Raw genomic sequence first — 14,031 nt, 5'->3', positions numbered from 1 at the left:
CAAACACGCATCCAATTTTCTACTTCTTTGAAGTAAAATGCGACCATGTGAAATGCAATGGAATTATGTAACAAAACAAAGAGTATACTATAAAACCTCGGTAATAAGCACATACGATTATTTATAAATGAGTGGAGACAGTATGCGCTTATTCCTTGAAATGTGCATATAGGTAAACCTAGGAGTATGGGGATAACAGCTTATAGAGATAGGCCATATATGCGCTTATTTAAGATATACTCTTATAAAATAAATGACTGCGTATGTGCCTATGGTTAGAAAACGGAAAAACGAACAAGAACTAACGTCATTAATATGTATAACCTTGATTGAATAGTTTTCCTCTGCATAAACGAGCTAAGATTTAAATGCTACACAACTGGATACTTTATTTACAAACATTTTGGAAAAAAGTTTCTTTTTCGCGCGTCTATGACTTTCTTTTGCTTTGGGTTTTATTCATGTTTGTGACACAATAAACATATGCTGTCCACAATGTTTGTCATACTCAATAATTCTACAGAATAATAATTTAATGCTTAAACAAAAGAAAAATAACAGTATGCGTTTAAGATCTCAGAATCTATTTGCGTCTGTTTTGGGCTCACACTGAATATGGCTCAGAGTATAATTGTTTGATACGATTTGATCAAAATGTAGCCCATACAAGTTAGAAATAAAAAGATAATTTGTTCAAATTTGAAGTCGGAAAATAAATAATTCGTTGTCAGTATGCACGTGATTCTACGAGCAAGTTAACCTACAGAATGTGGGGAATCTGCATTGGTAAAACTAAATCGCTTTTACGTCACACCGACACAGTATAGTTAGTATAATCTTGATTATGCTTTATAAGCAAACTAATTTTTTATGGTATTGGCAGTGTGCATATATCAATTACATTTACATGATAAGAATACAAACAAAAACACCCGGCCCATTGGACTTATCAGTCAACTTACAGAAGTCACTTAACATTAAAACATGCGCATATTTCCGAGGTTTTACAGTATGTAACGAGAACATAACTATGTATTTCATGTTTCGTTTGTTACGTCTGTTTTCTAATATTACTTTTAGTATAATATTTTATTCTTCACACTTAACAATGTAAGCAGCATGATAGTGACGATGATGAACTAATATCGTGGTATTTCTTAAAGTCAATTTATATTTAAGATGGAGTTGCACTTATTTCTGTTTCTTTGTAAGTATATGCTTTTTCATTTCTAGTTGACAGATAATACATTTTTCTATTATCATTATATGTCTACTTACTTTGATGTTCAGTCAATTATGTAGTACGTTTTAAGTATGTTTTATTTGAGTGTAGGCTTTAAATATCTTACTTCTTCGAATATAATAAAGCCAGGCTCATTTGCTCAACCAGTCTCATGTTATAAATTTGTAAATCATTACTAATGAACACTAACCAAATAAGTGTTTGAAACTATTTTTTAACATTCGAATTACCAGACGAATATGTAAATTAAAGCATTAATTGTATTAGAAATCATCTGAAATACTGACGTCATTTGGCCAAGAAAAGAATATCAAACACTAATATTCTCAAAAATGTGTCACATTTTATATCCCTTTTTGTTTAATACCTTATAAAATGTAATTCATAAACCTGCAATTGAATCATTAAAATGTTACAATAGAAAACAATATCTAGATCTGATCAGAGTTCTGTCAAAATAGTACAAAAATCGTCATTGTGAAAGGAGGAATTAATTTTACTTTGTTAAATAAAACACTGAGTCGACTCTACTGGACTCGTACCCAACTGCAAAACATATATTTGACATGGTGCAATAGGTTTTACACTTGTGTATTTGTCCAATAGAAACTTTAATAAGAATATATAATAAACTCATAATATCACGCATTATCACAATCATTATACCTTACATTGTTTTCAGCCTAAACACTGAGTAGTTATCTTGATATCTCAAAACATTTATTATGTAAATTTCCAAAAATTAGAAGCTGAACATATCCATCTAAGACATTCAACAGTTATAGTCGCTTATCCTGTAAGCAAAGTTAATGTAATTATGATGATAACACGGGATATATTTGCAACAAGAACAAAGCATTGATTTCATTAGCTTGAGTTTAGCGGAACAGAATCACTAAAGAAAGTCCAACACAGCAGAACTCAGAACTGCGACGCGGTTTGATTGAACCTGTTCATGGACGTTAGTGTAAAATGCAAGCTACATCCTAGCAATAGCGCCAGCCTAAGCAGAATTCATCATTTTACATGTACTGATAAAATTTTAAATTTTGATTCATCTACTAAAAGGTTCATTCGGCAGTTATCATGAAACCTTCGTTGTGACTCTTCTGTTCCATTCGTGATAAGCGGTATATGGTTACCATGAAAGATGCGTGTCTCCTTAAAACAGAAAATAATAGGTGAAACTAAATAGATTGGAATTTTGAAAGGGAACCAGATGTTATGAAATCTGCATAAGAAAAGCAAGCAACATAATTATCCTAAGGGTGATGAAATATTATTCAAGTGAGGAATACTAGGGAAGAATGGAAAGAACTAAAAGTACCAAAAACATGCTTTCACAACAAAAATGCTGTGCTTAACGATCTTGAATGATCGAAAATATAACACACTTGATTAAAGTAAGTTTAACGTATTTCAAAAACGATGCACATTTCAGTATTTATAAGATGAAATTTCTACCAACATTCTGACGGGTTTAATCTACAGAAGCAGATATCAATTTACATTGCACCTGTGAAATGTAAGCAATTAGGCCTTAACCTGCTATCACTTCTGCTTTTCAAAATATTAATATATTTGATGTATGGTTAAAGTCTCCGAAAAATTACTCATTGGTCATACACATTAGCCATCTTTTGCTTCTTTTACGTTTTGGCTATCATATTAGTTAAAGTAAGCTATGTTGTATTTAATTTATACTTTGATAACATATCAAGGAAATATGATTTCATGTGAAGACATTTTATAAGCACCAGATCATTCTAAAAAAAAGTAATTTGTCTCTTTATCCCTGCTATCGGAACTCCCCGGGCTTTATCCCCGTGCTTAAAACCGCGAACATTTACGACAAGACCTGACTTTTCTTTTGCTTCCATGGAGCGAATGATTATCATTTCGGCACTCAAAGAGTCCCTTACACTTCGCTGGGTTTTAGTAATTTCAGTGCTTTGATTTCAAACAAGGGTATATACCCAGACACACTGAAACACAAATAATTTAGCATGTTACATGAAACAATAAATGACGACATTGACGACCTTGAAGAACCTATCTAAATATCAAATATATTCTAGAATTTAGAGGACGAATCCGACTTACATTACTCATTTTTACTTTATTAAAGCAAAGTAATGTACAGAAAATACAGAAATCAGACAAGCATTTCATTAGAAAAAAAATGATTTGTTTTTTAAAATAATAATTTAAATTTTTTTTTGCAAATTATTACAAAAATAGCATGACGCCCTTTTTAAGAATAACCAAAATATAAAATTTATCAGTAATTTTGAGCGGAACATTATAGCAACAGCCAGTTACTTTTTTTTTAAGGTTAATTTTTTTGCAATAGTTGAAATAAATGAATTATTTTTAACAAACATATAACTCATTGAACATAAATATTGATGATTCGATTGGTGAGGGGAAATCTTAGTGTTACAAAGCGATACATTACGACAGCATGCAAACAACACCAAAAAAAAAAACACAACAATTTTACGTGTAAATACTATTTATATCTGTTCATACAGTCATTTAAAATTAAATGTGTTCACAGAGTTTCACATTTTGATACAACCGTTCTATACCAAAATATTTTATACTATTTTATTGTATTACATGTTAATTGTTTTCACTAAGTACATGTACATATATTGCCTAACCTTAACCCTTATGCAGTTTCTTTTTTAAGATTTCCTAGTAGCGTTGACACGAGTCTTCAATTGGACATTATATTTTTCTGGTTGTAATGTACTGAAGGAATATATTGTTTCAATCTGACTAAAGTTCAGATCTACTTATTTCTTGTATGCAGATCTGATGAAATATGAAATCGGCTTGGAAATCCGAATTAAAAAGAAAGCGAAACCTCACATAAATTCAAATATTAGAAATAAATCTGCTACAAGGCTTGATTTTATTCATAGTAATCAGTTGAGTTAAACATTAAACGTGCAAGCAATTTCCTTAAATTTAAGACATTTATTTCTTTCATTGCTGACAATAGTGCATTCGGCTTGGCCATGACATTAACAGGAAGACTATATATAAACCTTTGTCAGAAAATTGTAAGGTCCTTTCTAAGAGGTTATATCTTGAACAGATTGTTTTTTTTAACATACATGCTAAAAACGTCACAACCCACTTTTAATGACATACCATGCTCAAATTTGATATAAGAAAATATTGATAATTGCTACACAGTCTCATTGTTAAGAATAAAATAAGCATGTTTGACTTAACATTAAGTAAACATGTTATGTCTTAAATTCTACACACTATTGGTAGTCACATTATAATTATGTAGTGTCAACAACAAAAAAATGTTTTTTACAAGAAAATACCAATTTTACTTGACCTGTAATAGGGAACGCAGCTTCCAATACATAGTGTAGTCATTATTATATTAAGTAAGGATCTCAGATATTTCAATAAATGTCTGTAATTAAAAATATTTTACTCAAAGATGAGCAAAGTATATCTTTAATCACCATGAGCAGTAAAATTACCCTTAGGTCAGTGCATACATCACACCAAATCAAGTTCCTGCTTTATTGTCGGAAGAATCCGTTTGTCTGTAATTGATTTATATAATCTTCTTTTGTTACAGCTGTTGCAACAGATATACTCCCCATCTACCAGGCCGAAGAATCAAACAAAAATATTCCGGTGAGTATAAAAACAATGTCATTCTTGATATAATGAAGGCTTTTGAAAGCTATTATTTCTTTTATAGATAATGTCCAATTTGCCTGAAACATGTAAATAATTCTTACAATTTGTATCAGAGCATATAACTTTTGACTTACCTTTGGACAAAACAAAACACAAACAAACAAACAAAAAACAACAAAACAAACAAACATAAAAAGCACGATAATATCAATGCCTAAATACATTGCTATAATATGATTGGTCAATTTGTTTCAGACAAGAAACCTTTGTGATGATGCCACTGGAGGGTGTACTGAAACAGATAATTCCTTAGTTAGACATAAACGAGAGGCATTAACTGGTATGTGTAAATAAACACTAGAACTTAAGCTTAATATAATTAAATATACTAACCCTTCCTTTTTTTGCAACAACTGAGTTTGGTTAAGTTCAACAGTGTATGATTATAATAACAAGTTTTAGATAGATAGATAGATTTATTTCGGCATAAAGGTAAACATGTTACATGATAAACAAACACAATATAGATTAAAACAATTACAAATAAATAAATAAATAAATAAATGAATGAATAAATACTATATTATGTAAACCATGTTCCCAAAACCAAAGATAACACAAAAAAAGAGCAAGCTCTTAATTATTTCCATTGCGGTCCTTACAAACTTCAAAGATAAAAAATACTTATATGTGAATTGGCAGGTAATGGCACATTTTTAAAAAAAAAAGTTTTCACACTAATAATATTGATATCATTGAGATATTCGTATAAAACAGTTCTTGAAAAAAGAGAGTTCTAAATAATAATGTTTTATTCTAGAACAATCATGTATAAGCTGCTGTATATAGATATGTCATATCGTACCAAATATATCACATGTGCTAACAAAATCCATATACGACTATTTCAATGTTTGTTGTCCCATATCATACTTAGTAGTATCAATGTAATAATGATTCATAGTACGAACATTCCTTTTATTATGGATTTATTCAATTTATAATTCACACTTTAATCCATTTGTTTATAAGAATTATCTTTTTTAAATAATGATACTCGGCTGAAGTAAAACTTGTTGACTTACATATATTATTTCTAAGATTGTGATACGTATCAAAATCATAGCAATGCAACAGAAACATATTAATTTATTGTAGCTAAGAGAAGAAAAAAAAAACATTTTGAACACATGAAATTAAATTATAAACGAAAGACAACTTCTATCTTAAAGTTTTTATTTAGGTGTTCATATTACTTATTGGGTTTACGTTGGTTCTAGAAACATCTTTACATTTTACTTTATAATGGCTAGAACTATCATTTACTTTGTTTTGTAGAATTACCCTTAATCTTTATTATAGAATGTCAAAAACTATCATTTATATGCAATTTTAAATGGTCCATCAGAATCCCAGATTTAAGTTTGTAATTTTTAAATGACCAATGAAAATTCGTCTCATGTTCAGTTCTTCCCGGAATCGGCCACAAAACAAACGTTTTTTTATCGTTGCAAAGTATTGCTTAGCTATGTGAATAAATGTTTGATATTTTAGTTTAATAAAACCAACGAAAAGTGTTTGATTTTTTAGACACATATATGAGGAAATTGTTCGAGTTTTAATTGAAAATTCGACTTTTGGTTATTTTGCCATTTTAAGGATAACAGTGCTAACATATACAATGTAAAAAGGAGCACGGTAGCTCAAACTGTTATTTTTAATCCATCTTATTTCTAACAAAAGTTAAGAAAATGATTAGAAATATTTATGGAACTAATCATTATAATTATTATTATTATTTTTTTTAATTAATATGGTTGAAAATCGAAATAACCATGATCTAAAGAAACATCCACTGGTACAAAGTCAGGCACCTAGTACCCCGCCGTCTAGTCAATCCACCTTTACCTAAATTTTCATTTGATTTACAGATAATTAGAAAAACACATCACTTTCAAAATGTAATAGATATAAAATAACAAATAAATAATTAGATTAATTATTTACTTATTTATTAAAAAACTATACAAAAAAAAACACATGTCATAAAATAAAATAGAAATATTATATATATATTCAAGCACATAAATTGGGTTTTCTGGTACAACTAAGCACGAAAACTGTAGACTTACTCGGAAAAACTTATCTACTGGAAGGTATAGAACAGTTCTTGCATCATAATGTCAAAATCAACCGACAAGACATCTATCAACTAGATCTTGTACCTGGTCCACGTATGTAATTTCCTTAAAATTGTGCAATCTTAAATGACTATAATTAAATGTTAATGTTGTTAATTATATATTTTCCACGTCCTAGGAACTGTTGAAAATATATTTTTGTTATTATAATGCATTGTAATTATATTTCATTTGTGCCAGCTTTGCCGTGTGCAAAATGCGCAGCGCATTTAAGTGTGGGAACCACATAATCGGATGGCTTCGGTCATAGCCGACTGGCACGTTTGAATTTATCGAAAGATAATGTCATTGAAGGAAAACGGCGATAATATTGATGTTTATTTCGGCTGTTGCGTTGTTTATATTACGGTTGAAGTTAAAAATTGACCATCATCGTGAAGAATTATATCTTCTGTGTCGATGGACCAAAGGATTATGTAAAAATATTGGAAATGGAATAAAATACATGGTGATTATGACGGTAGGGGTGCGGATTTTTCCGGCGAACATTTTTATCTTGTGTATTATTATAGATGTTGAAATATGAAATTTTTTCAAAACGGCTTATATTAAGTTTTTTTGATATATATGATCAGTACATGTGCTGGGATTGACAAATATGCATTTTATTTGGAATTTAAAGGCGTTTTGAGCTCCAAACCCAAAGTGTCTGTGAGATTTCTGGTTCATCAGGCATCAGATCTATTTCTTACGATTTGAGCCGCGTCATGACAAAACCAACATAATGGGTTTGCGGCCAGCATGGATCCAGACCAGCCTGCGCATCCGCGCAGTCTGATCAGGATCCATGCTGTTCGCTTACAAACCTTATAACAAGTAGAGAAACTGATAGCGAACAGCATGGATCCTGATCAGACTGCGCGGATGCGCAGGCTGGTCTGGATTCATGTTCGTCGCAAACCCACTATGTTAGTTTTGTCATGACGCAGCTCATATGACGTTTAATATTCTTGTGATTTTTCACTTGCAGTTTTAGCGGGTGTTATAACAACGAGTAAGATAAGTTTTGTTCTACAGCCTCATACACAGAATGTGGAAGCAATGAAACTTCTTTTGAACACAATGATCATAGAGGATGTTGATATAGGCATGCGTGGGCACCCTTTGTTTTTTGCTAACCCACCAGCTTCAAATGAAACAATTATATGGGATAGTAAGATAGTCTTTAGATTAAATTTGCACACACAGTAAATGTTATACACAATATGCAGTGATTACATGTAGTATAGGCATTTTATAATATACAGATTTTGTAAATATACTGAAGCAAAATATATTTTATGAATAATTTCATATGAAAAACTTGATAAGAGGAATATCGTTTACATTGTATATTTTACTTTTTTTGTTGTACAAAAGATGTGAAAACTGTGGCTAGTTTTGTTCTAGACAGAGAATATGATTGGTTAGAAAAGTTCAGTTTACACGACGGTACAAACGAAATTGCAACAAATATTAATCAAAGGCTTCAACTAACTCTCCGTGATATATTTGACTTGACTTTAAAACGAAATATAGATGGTAAGTGCATTCTATGTCATGATAGAATAAGAGCAATAGATTGCTGCAAGATAGGCTTTACTGGAAATTATTATTTAGTCTAATGGTTCTAAAATTATAAGTATTGTTAATAGCGTTCCTCTACGACAGGTGCTATCGAAATGTAAGGTATGTGAAAATTCACATTAACTGTCATGAGTAGACCTATAAACGGGCGAATCTGTGATAGTGAATTGTACCATTTTATATTATAGAGTGTCAGATTCAACTATTTTGACCACGGAAATATCAACTGCTGAAAATTCAAACCTGGTTTCCTATATACAATAAAGATAAAAAAAAATTTAAGAAATCCCATTGAACTTGAGCGATTTGTTATTTATCGTCATTTATAATCACATATTACTTGTATAAGACTTCAAGTTTATTTTTTCATTTGCTTATGTTTTTAAATGCTTTTTCTTTGTCCTTATACAAATTTGTATTTGGACCAACAAATCGCTCGAATCACGTACATGTACATGGAAAGAAAATGCGAAAACGGGGTATTTCCTCTCGATTTCCTTCGCTAAGAATGTTTATATTTATTTATACGCATAATTTAATTCACATCATAACAGGCAAAACTATGGTTGAGTTTGCATTGCCACCAGTTATGACAAAAGATAGATCTGAGGTGTTGAAGGATATAAAGGTGTTTGTTGATAGCCCTTGTGGGGCGGAATGTAAACAGTCGGACAGCTCCCTGTCACTGGAAGCATGTGAAACCTGCCAATACTTTAATCTTTTCGGTGTGAACATTTATCCTGACCCAAAGTCTTTCAATTATACATATGAAACATGGACAGGTAAAAGTGATTTTAGTGGACTCATTTTGCAAATTAAACTGAGATTTTCTTCAGTGAAAAACCGCTGTCATTTGTTTATTTTTGTTTCCATATCATCTCCTTCCTTAAAATGATGAACATGTACCAGTTATATTATGTTTGGATATAAGTGTTATTTTCAATGCAAAGTAATAAAAGATATAATTTTTTTATGGATTTACAAAAATAGTGATTAAGGATTTTGGTTGGTATATGAATTGAAAATTTGAATGTTTAATACGCTTTAATTTTTTATTTGTTGATTTAAATGTGTTTTTTTGTGGCTGAAGCCCTCGAGGCCATTATTTATTTTGAGGGCCGATTATCACCTGCCGGTCCTACTCTGCCGTGTAATTAAGACCTGTACGTTAAATGCTTGTTTTTTTATTCAATGATTTTTACATCCATGAAAAACAAGATTGACAGAGTCTCTTATTTTTGAGTGATTTCGTAATTTCGACTTAAAACAAATTAAATCAAAATTATATGAAATAACAAATATAATCTCGTTTCGATGCGACCTGCGACAAATGTCTAACGATAAGTTTACCCAGCCCGGGTATGGCCCTTTAGAGACCATAACCTTATTTGCGGACACAGTGTAGACACAACAGTTACTGTATTTTTTTTATTAATATTCTTGTGAATAACATTTATTTTTCTCTTGATCGACAGGTTATGAAATAAGATTTGAAGCCACAGCAAGCACATTTAAGCCTTGCCCAGATCACATGGTTTGTTAACCTCATAATTAAAGCCTGAAAACTTTATCTTATTCTTGAAAAAAGTTATAGTACAAAATACGATATTCGAGTCAATGGAATATTAATACCATGTACAAAATTGTTTTGAACATTATATAATCCAATATGTCACGTATTGGATGACTGTGAGCAAATGAAATTGATCATCAAGAATAAAAGCAGAAAACGACAATAATATCAAACTTGTTTTTGGTGAACTTGACTAACATTATGGGATTTCTCAATATAGTGTTGATAACTGCATGTAATAAATATGTTTTGACATCGTTTGTACAATAAAATATTTACTCGTAGGTACTTATCTAAATGCACATGCATATTAATGTATATTTTTGATCGAATGTAGATTCAAGTATACCATTCAATAAGTTATATAAAGTCTTGTTCATGTGTGAGATATTTTATCTCTTTAATGTTATTTTCCAATTTTGATTTAACTAGGAACTATGCACAAGTGACAGAGACGATCCAAAATGTGTTGGAATTGGCAGATGTGATAAATACTTCTATAAAAGTGTTCAAAGTATGTGTATAAAAATAGTTACGTTTATGTCTGCAAATGTTAAAGGAAAAGTAGAATGATGATGAATTTTGATATTTCTTTTAAAAAAATAAGGGTACAGAATATTATATCTATTTATATAGTAGTCTTATAACATACTTTTTCTTATTAACCGGAAAGAAAGAATTAGATAAATATTAATTTGCATCATAGTTTGGGACCTTTCTGTTAAAAATGTGTCAGAGTTAGATCGTATACATATACATGTACAGTGCGTTAACTGGAGTGCAGGTATTAGTTACCGGCACTCCAGAACATGCCCATTGATTGGCTCATTTTTGCTAGTCTTTACTTATTATGACGACAGAGAAAGGATAAACGACAGAAATATACTATTCAGATGCTCGTTCATTGGTTACCTTTTTCCGAGATTTCATACTGTGACAACAGGGAACGTGTTTTTATGTTTGACTATGATACTAAAGAGAAAGAACATCGAAACACTCGGCAATCTGATTTATAGAAAATAGCTACGCCCTGTAGGAGCACATTTGTCTCGGAGCACATTTGTCTCACGAAGTGTGACCGATGTGTTTGTAAACATTCATATTTGCGGCAAATTGGAAATGAGACAGATGTGTTCGACACACAATAGGAAGGACACTCGAAGCACATTTGTCTCACATTTTTCCATACAATTCTTAAAAGGTAATAATTATGCCCGTCTGTTTACCGGCAACCAGCCATTGTTCAGTGTTTTCTGTATTTATAAAACCGTTTTTAGGTCACTTCCGGTCAGTCAAAAACTTCCTGCCTCTGCATAGGAGTCATATATTAAATTAAAGAATATCCCTGTTCAGCATGTCACAATAAAAATTTCAAAAAAGTGCAGCATCCAGAACCTAAACACATATGCAGCAAGTCTATTGTTATCGTTATCAATTGTGATACGTTTATTTTCAATGTTTAAAGTTTTAAAAATGGTTTGTGGCACTAGAAATATTCTTAGCAAAAACAAGGTAGTATCTACGGTGGCATAAAGGGGACATACAATTTTCTTATTTAGTACGTGCGCACACGATAGCTTTTACGTGGCCACGCGATACTATTACGTGCGCACGCGATAGCTATGACGTGCGCATGAGGATATGTATTCCGCATTTGGACACTGACCGGGATCCTCGCAAAGTTCGATGAATAGTTCGATGCCCCGTGTATATGTCGAACCTACAGCGGTTAGGGACAAGTGGCTTTTTTTTAATAAATCGGTCACGGAGGCCCTTAAATGATCTATGGAAGAAAATAAGAAGACCATTACACACGTTTTTTGTTTTCATCAGAAACATATGTATGTAAAAATCGTCATTTTCCAAGAATTGCGGCTTTCAGATCCGCCATTGAAAAAGCACTTACAACATGTATGAGTTCCTAAAATAATCCGGGTAATGCCATAATTATGGAATATCGGACGACTCAGAATCGTGCGAGACGCGACATTCCGATGAGACACGAAGCGAGGCACGATATTGTAATACGATATCTCGCAGTGTCGAATTATCCCGTACCACGAGATTTCAGAAATGAATAAATTTTTACTTTTTTTGGTAGAGCAAGTATGAAATTATTAATATTCAAATAATGATTTCTTATTAAGTTAGATGCTTGCTTGTAATCTAAAGAAATTCGCGATAAATGTGAAATAATGCGTCATAAAAATGTAGTATTTTGACTTCAATACAAAATTCTAAATCACTCCAACTGTACAAACTGCAAAAAAGCAGCAGATGTAAAATGCTTTAGGTAATTAGCCAATGAGTAACTTTTTGGAGCTATAAAAGTATACAAAAAATACAAAGCTTTTAAGGAATAAAAATTAAAGCATTTCTCAGGCATAATGGGCCTTTAAGTGATTTTATGTAGACTATAAAGGGAATACTACTTAGCGGTATATGACCTGGAATCAATTTCTTGTCTCACGAACTAGATGCGAAGCGAGATGCGAGAAAATAATATCGCATTTTCATCATCATGCCATCGCAGTTTCATCATATCGTACCATCGTATTTTCGCCATCGTAACATCGTCTTTCACCATAGTATCATCACGTTTTCATCATCGAACCTTCGTTGTTTCACCATCGTACAATCGTTGTTTCACCATCGTACAGTCGTTGTTTCACGTTCGTACCATTATGTTTTCACCATCGCACCATCGCGTTTCATCAACGTAACATCGTGCCGCCGCGCTGTCACCATTGTACCATCGTGAACGGGATTTAGTTTGTTTCAGTGTACGCCTTCAGGTTAAGCCAATCAGTTACTTGAATTAGAAATATTATGACTTTATCACTTTAGGTTTTCATAAAGAAAGCATAAGCAAACCTATTGATGATTACACTTGACATGAGGTAAAACGGCGAACCTCAATTCTAAAAAAGAATTTCTGCCGTGGGAATAATGTGACAAATAATTCATAAAAAATGACATGAGACAAATGTGCTTTCCTGTCCCTTAAAAACACATGAGACAAATGTGCTTTCTTGTCCCTTAAAAAACTTGATCGGAGCACATTTGTCACACAAATGAGTTTTTTGGGGTAGACATTTGAGGTCCCATTTGTCTCATGTGGGACAAATGCGACCGCATTGGTCTTACGTAAGACAAATGTGCTCCGAGACAAATGTGCTCCTACAACGCCCCCTCGTACAAACCAGATATCCTCGTGATTCGATGCTCTTTCTATTACATATATTTTATAAACACATAAACCGCGGCCGGGAGTGTAATTAAATCATTTAATAAAAATTCTAACACTATCGGAAATTGTTCTATATAGACAAAGAAGGCCCGAAGCGTGCATTATTCTGCAACAATGATCACATTTACACAAATAATCTTGATAAAATTAATGAAAACTTCGTATCATAAATTTGTGTCAGTGACCATTATTTAATATGTTTCACTAGAGGATATACTTGCACACATGCAGGTAATCACAAAACTATAAAATATAGAAGTTTCGCTAAATTTGATACAGAATCGTTTCAACGTGATCTAATTGTTTCTAATTTTGATTGTATAGAGATATTTAATGATCCAAATGAAGCTATAGAATTGTTTAATAACATGATGAATAATATTCTAGTGAAGCATGCATCATTTAAAATTAAACGTATAAAAAGGGACACACAGCCACATTGGTACGATGAAGAAATTAAAAATGCACTTTTGAAAAGAGATAATTATAAAAAAAATCTAATCAGTGGGATTCATATAAA

Source organism: Ruditapes philippinarum, unplaced genomic scaffold, assembly GCF_026571515.1.
Source record: "Ruditapes philippinarum isolate M1 unplaced genomic scaffold, ASM2657151v2 ctg140_1_1_1_1, whole genome shotgun sequence".
In the NCBI taxonomy this organism is placed as follows: domain Eukaryota; kingdom Metazoa; phylum Mollusca; class Bivalvia; order Venerida; family Veneridae; genus Ruditapes; species Ruditapes philippinarum.
Note: the sequence above shows the minus strand (reverse complement) of the source record.